This window comes from Camelus dromedarius, chromosome 29, assembly GCF_036321535.1.
Source record: "Camelus dromedarius isolate mCamDro1 chromosome 29, mCamDro1.pat, whole genome shotgun sequence".
Lineage (NCBI taxonomy): Eukaryota > Metazoa > Chordata > Mammalia > Artiodactyla > Camelidae > Camelus > Camelus dromedarius.
Genome location: NC_087464.1, coordinates 27,471,959 through 27,477,958, shown reverse-complemented (window position 1 = coordinate 27,477,958; position 6,000 = coordinate 27,471,959). Strand labels below are relative to the sequence as shown.

Here is a 6,000-nt window from a genome sequence, read left to right as displayed (position 1 = left end):
AACAGCAGAAAACAGATAAACCAAAAAAATATCCTGGAGACAAGAGGCTTGCGGTCAGAGGCCCAGAGTGACAAGAGTCCTTTTGTCCTGTATGAAAGGAAACAGCCACCACCCCCCAACCATCGTCGCGCAAGGTCTGCCCTGCAGACAGAAGATTTGCAGTGTGGGCTGTAACTGCTTCAAAAGATGTATGTGTACAGACAAGGCCTGGAGGTCACAAGCAAGAGTAAGAAGGGTTACGTTCGGTGTGGCATAGAAGTGAGTGAGTGTGTGTGTGTGTGTGTGTGTGTGCGCGCGCGCGTGCACTTGTGTGTTTCTGGGACATTCTTTAATGGCTTTACATCCTCTCACCCCCCAAACCCCGACAAAAAACCCTGGAGGAAACAATGGTGGTTCAGACATGTGTGCTGTGTCTGCCTGCCCAGCCCCTGTTCCCCTGTCTTCTGGGCAAATAAGACCCCTCTCCCCACTCCGCGGCCCTGGGCTGCTTGGGGTTCTGATTCCAGGCGTGGCTCCCAGGTTGGGCCTGTGACCTGGCCCTGGCCTTTCAGAGCACAGATGCCCTGGGCCATGAGGGTGGCTCAGAGGGGGCGGGAGACCCCGGGCAGTCCCCTGAGACTAACTTCGGGGCTGCTGTTTAAATAGTTGGGGGTGGCGTAAGCATCGGGCTGCTGGTGGCCACGGGGGAGGACAGAGACTAGGTCAGCCCAGGAGCTGGCTAACAGGCGGTGAGGAGAGGGTGGCACTGGTGAAATTTGAGCTTCTGGATGCAGGTACACCTGAAGAAAGAGCTCTCTGGGCTGAGATTTTCCTCTCAATGGCGGTAAGGACGTGGGCTCTGGCACCAGCCTGCCCAGGCCAAATCTTGGTTCTGCTGCTTCCCAGTAGCGGGACCCGTTTGAGTCTGCCTCATATTCCTCATCTGCAAAGTGGGGATAAGGACACCTACTCGAGGTTGTTGTGAGGGTTCACTGAGTCAATACGCATAAAGCAAACGCAAGCACTAAGTCGGTTTTGGTTATTATCAATATCCAGCTGGGTTTCTGCCACGTGCAGCTGACAGAGTCCTCACTGCTTCAGGAGCCACAGCTGGGGATGCCCTCTAAGGCTGGCATGGAGGGGACCTGGACAAGTGAACTATCCACAGGGCGAGAACTACAGCCATAAGTCCATCTCCGCTCAGCCACAGCCCCTCGGCCCATCACCCATAAAATGAGCCGGTTCTGACCAGGCGGCGTGTCCTCTGGGATCCTCACCCCCACTAGGCAAGGACCCACACTAGCCGCCCTGGGTGCTCAGGTCCCTGATGAGCCTGGACGAGGTGTGTCCACTGACCACGTCACGGCTTCTTCACTGACCCCCTGGTCTTACCTGGAAGACGGCCACGGACTCACTGTCCTGGCTGGCCCTGCCACACCCTGGGCAACCGACACCTGCCCTGCTCAGCTCATGGCAGCCGTGCCCCCCACCACGGGCTCCCCACGTGCGCTGGGCTTGCTCCAAACGGCTGAGCCTTCCAGAACTTGCAGAAACCTGACACCTTCCCACCAACAGACATCCCTGGTAGGGCCCACAACAAGAGCATCGCACAGTTAGTTGCAGGAACGGCCACTATTTATTGAGCGCGGGACAAGGGTTCCTGGACCACGGAAAGCCAAAGCAAAGCTGTGCCCTAGCCAAGGACATGCCCCGCCCGCTCAGGGAGCACACTCCATCTGCAGAGGCTGCTGCCATTGCACAGAAACAAGCCCAGACCTGCGGCCCTTTCCGCCCAGCTGTACCTGCAGACCTGCTGCCCTGGCTGGCTGCTGGCTGACCCCCTCCCCACCGCCCACCCAGGAGCCTCTTGGTGCATAACAAATTGCCCTGAAGCTTAGCAGCTTAAAACAACACACACTGATTGTCCCACACAGTTTCCCAGGGGCAGGGACCTGGAGCCGCTGAGCGGGGCGGCTCTGCTCAGGGCCTCTTACGAGGATGCAGCCACCTGAAGGCTTGTCTGGGGCTGGGGGACAGGCTCCCGAGACTTCGCCGTATTCCACTGTTCACAGACCAGCCCCCCGCCAAGCGGAAGGGGCCACCCAGGGCGTGAAGAGCAGGAGGGCGTCCTCGGGGCCATCCGGGAGGCCACCACGGCCACCCCCAGGAAGCCTGGTCATCAGAAAAGGGGGCAGGGAGGAGTGCGACTCAGGAAGAGACGTCAGAAGGGCGCGAGGCGACAGCGGCACTTCAGTCGTCTGCACACTCACCCGGGAGGCTGGCTTCTCACAGCCGGCTGACCACAGGCCTGGACGGCGCTGGCGTGGCAGGACCGGGATGAGGGCTGCGCCCCTGCGCCGCGCAGGCGGAGGGTGGCGGTGCTCGGGAAGCAGCACAAATGGGTCTGAAGATCTGAGGATCCAGTGGGTCGGTACCGGGCTCCTGGGCGGGCGGCCCGGCGTGGGGGTGGGCCGACTGCTCCGCCAGGGCCCGCGGGGCTGAGGAAGGGTCGGTCTCCTGGCGGAGGGGGATGGGAGGAGAGGAGGTTCTGAGCAGTTGGCGGAGGGCAGGCGAGAGCCTTGTCAGGCTTGTCAGGGCGGCGAGGGCATCGGTGCGGAGAAAGGGGCCGCGGAACCGGAAACCGCAGACGGCTTCCCGGAAACTGAGGGGCGGCTTCCCGCGATCGCTGCCATCTCGCGGGAGAGGCCGCAGACCCGGCCTCTGCCCTCGCGCACCGTCGTTTCGGGTTTCGCCCCCGAGTCTGAAGTCCACGTCCGCCAGCAGGGCTCGCCTCTCTCCCGGGAGGATGTCGCCGGCCCCTCCGACCCCTGGAGCCTGTCCGGGCCTCCGCCGTCCGCCCCGGCCCCCAGCCCGGTTCTAGCTCACGCTCTCGGACCCCCCACCGCGGCTCCGGTTCTTCCGCAGCTCCCCAGCACCACCACTCCCCAGCCTGCTTCTGCTGCAAGCTCCATCCGCAAGGAGGCAGGAGGTGGCTGATCCAGAGCCAGCCAGCACGTTCCTGAAGTGCTGACAGGTTGGTTTTCACCAACGACTTGAAAGCTCGGAACAGCCAGACTCGTCTCTTGGGGGTAATGGCGTTTGCAGGCCCCAAGACCTGCATTCCGGCTCCTGTGCATGGCAGCTCCCTGCCTCTCCACTGCCGTCACTCTGGGGACCCGGAACCCCTGAGCCAGTCTGGTCTCTGTGAAGCCTTCTGTGTCCTCCTAGAAACCTCCAGGGCCTGGGGTCATCCCGGGTGGGACAGCATGCAGTTGTTAGAAACTAGGCATCCAGCCAGGGGGTAGCGGGGGCCCCAGACTCGGGCCTGAGCCTCTGGCCTGTCAGCATCCCCCTCTGCCTTCTGCCTTTGGGGCTCCCTGGGTACAGTTACTACCCCCGCCCTGACTCACAGGACTGCTGAGCATGAGATTCCGCGAGATTATACAGCTGCAGCAGTCAGACGATGCTGCCCCAGCTGTTTGGAGGAGTTGGTGCTTCTTTGGTTCCAGGTTCCCTGTGATCTGTTTTTTCCCTTTGTGCAGAGTTCAGTTTAGCCATCCCCTCGGGACATCCCGCCAAGCAGTTCAAAGGGAGTGATGCTTCCAGACCATGAGAAGTCACCGGTGCCTATCTGTGGTCGCTGCATTGATATCTGCAGGGCCCTGGAAGAGTCCCGGGTCCTCTGTGCAAACCCAAGTGGCAAGTTAACGTGGGGCCAGGGCAGCCCCTCCCTTGTTCTGAGCGCTCCTTTCCCTCCTGCAGGGACGCCAGCAAGGGCAGCTCATGGTTTCCACATGGCAGCCAGGGCAGAGGGGTTTGGCCGCTTTTCCCTCTCACCCCCGACGATGGTGAAGAAGCTCTCAGATGGGGAGTCAGGTGACTCTGCAGGTGCTGGCGGTGCGGCCACCCCTCCCCTCCAGCAGGTGAGTCTGCAGCTGGGATGCTGGGAACTGGGCCTGCAGCATTGGCTGCAGCCTCCAAGTAAGCTTGCAGATGGGCCGAATTGCGGATGAGCGTGCAGCTCTCACCTTCATGTCTTCTGCTCCTGGGTTGCTGAAATCACAGGAGTGACTCTGTGACCACCGCTGTCCATTCCTTTCAAACTAAGCCTCCCCCGTGGTGCTAATGGGGGTAAGCGGCAGACACAGTCACATGCCGGCAGGCCACCGAGGCTTGAGGAAGCACGCGGGTCCAGTAGATGCAGGGCTCTACGTACCTTTATGTCACCATTCCCTCATTCAGAAATACTTTGTGCACTGTCTGTCAGGCCCCCGGGGATGGAGCGGTGAATGTGGCTGCTGTGGCCGGGCTCTCACGGCACTTACAGTCTGGGGGAGGAGTAGGGAGGTGCTCGCAGCCCAGTGGACAAACACTGCTGTGCTGTGGGGGCCACGGCAGGGCACTGTATGGAATGGGTTCTGTCCCCCACCACAGATGTGCTGAAGTCCTGACCCCCAGTCCCTGTGAGTGTGACCTGACTTGGGAACAGTCTGCAGATGTAACCAAGCAAAGATGGGTGGTCAGGGTGGGCCCTTGAGCGTCATGATTGGTGTTCTTCTGAGAAGAGGAGAAGAGACAGGTTCGCAGAGACACTCGGAGAAGGCCGTGTGGTTGGAGTGATGCTCCTACAGACCGAGAGCTGACAGCAACTTCGGGAGCTATGAGGTAGCCCTGGGACAGGCTCCCCCTAGAGCTTTCAGAGAGAACACTGTCCTGCCCGCACCTTGGTCTTGAACTTCCCGCCTGCAGGCTGTGAGAGAATGCACGTCTGCTCTTCAAAGCCGCCTAGTCTGTGGTGCTTTGTGACTGCACTCACAGGAAAGTAATGTAGGCATCAAACTCAGAGTAACGCATCAAGGAAGTCTTGTTGGGGAGGTGACATTTAAGCTGAGATCCAAAGAACGGCATTGTAATCAGGGCTGCTTTGTTTGTAGGAACAGGGTTCTTCAAACTAACTTAAATAGAAGGGTTGGCGATGAGGGAGGTAGTTTAAAAGGGTACAGGACGTCTCAGGACCTCCGTGTGGAAAGAAGCGGAACTTCCTGAATGGGACGGGGGGTTCTGAGCCAGGGCTGTGGTTTCCATCGGTCGGCGCTACATGGTGTCCCCCCCTCCGCTTCTCCCTTCCTCTCCACTGCTGCGCTTCTCTCTGTAATCAGCTTTATTTTTTCCCAGATGGCTTTTCCTCCTTACCCTCATTGCTCTGCCCAACCACCCTGTTTATTGTATTTAGAAAACATGTCACAAACCACAGTTACTGTGTCACCTTGCCTGTGAATTTGTTCTTCATCTGTCTTCCTTGTGAAGTCAGAATTGTGCCCCGCTAAGAATTCAGAGTTCAACCTAAGAACAAGGAGGGCCGACATGATCTGAATTCTGTTTTCTAAAGATCCTGGGCCTCATGTGGAGACTGAACTGGATGCGGGCAGGACCGAGCGCGAAGCTTGGAGGACGGTAACTGCTCACAATGCGCGGCTACACGGAGACACGGAGGCTGGTGAGGAGACTGCTCCAGTGGTCTGGCCGAGAGATGCTGGTGGCCCAGGCTGTGTTAACAGCACAGAAGGTGGAGAAAGGCAGGCAATTCCTGAGACACTTAAGAAGGAGACTGGAGGAGACTTGGTGCCTGATAACGTGCAGGGAAGGTGGTGGCGGGAGAAGGCAGGCAGACCGCCCCGGGCTGAGGGATGCGGTGGGGTGTTTGAGGAGGGCGCGGTGAGCCTGAGATGCCTGAGGGACACCAGGACGGGATGCTGGAGCGGCCGCAGTGTCAGCGGTTGCAGCCTGGAGCTCTGGAGGCAGCGTTTGCCCAGTGACGCTGCTGTGGAACTCTTGCACCTGCAAAGAGCGGTTGGGCCGTGGAGACGGCTCCCAGGGGGCGTGTGAATAGAGGAAAACAAGAAAATGTCCTGGGCAGAACCCTGGGAGGCATCAAGCTGCAAGGAATGGTTAGAGGAAAGAAACCGGCAGAGGAGACTGGCAGACAGCGGCTAGAGAGGGAGGAAGGAAGCCCCAGGAGAG

The 6,000-nt window shown here is 59.5% G+C and overlaps 1 long non-coding RNA gene across 3 annotated transcripts in view; it reads left to right on the top strand.

The window, feature by feature from the left end:
- The first annotated feature begins 2,180 nt into the window (after nt 1-2,180).
- Nucleotides 2,181-6,000, top strand: part of LOC116149411 (uncharacterized) — a 35,058-nt gene continuing 31,238 nt past the window's right edge. For 2 of the 3 annotated variants that reach the window (XR_010378374.1, XR_010378373.1), the window contains exons 1-2: nt 2,670-3,013; nt 3,742-3,902. This is a non-coding gene — a long non-coding RNA (uncharacterized LOC116149411). Of the gene's footprint in view, nt 2,407-2,669; nt 3,014-3,741; nt 3,903-6,000 lie in introns of those variants that run through there. The other variant, XR_010378375.1, reaches the window with a different exon arrangement.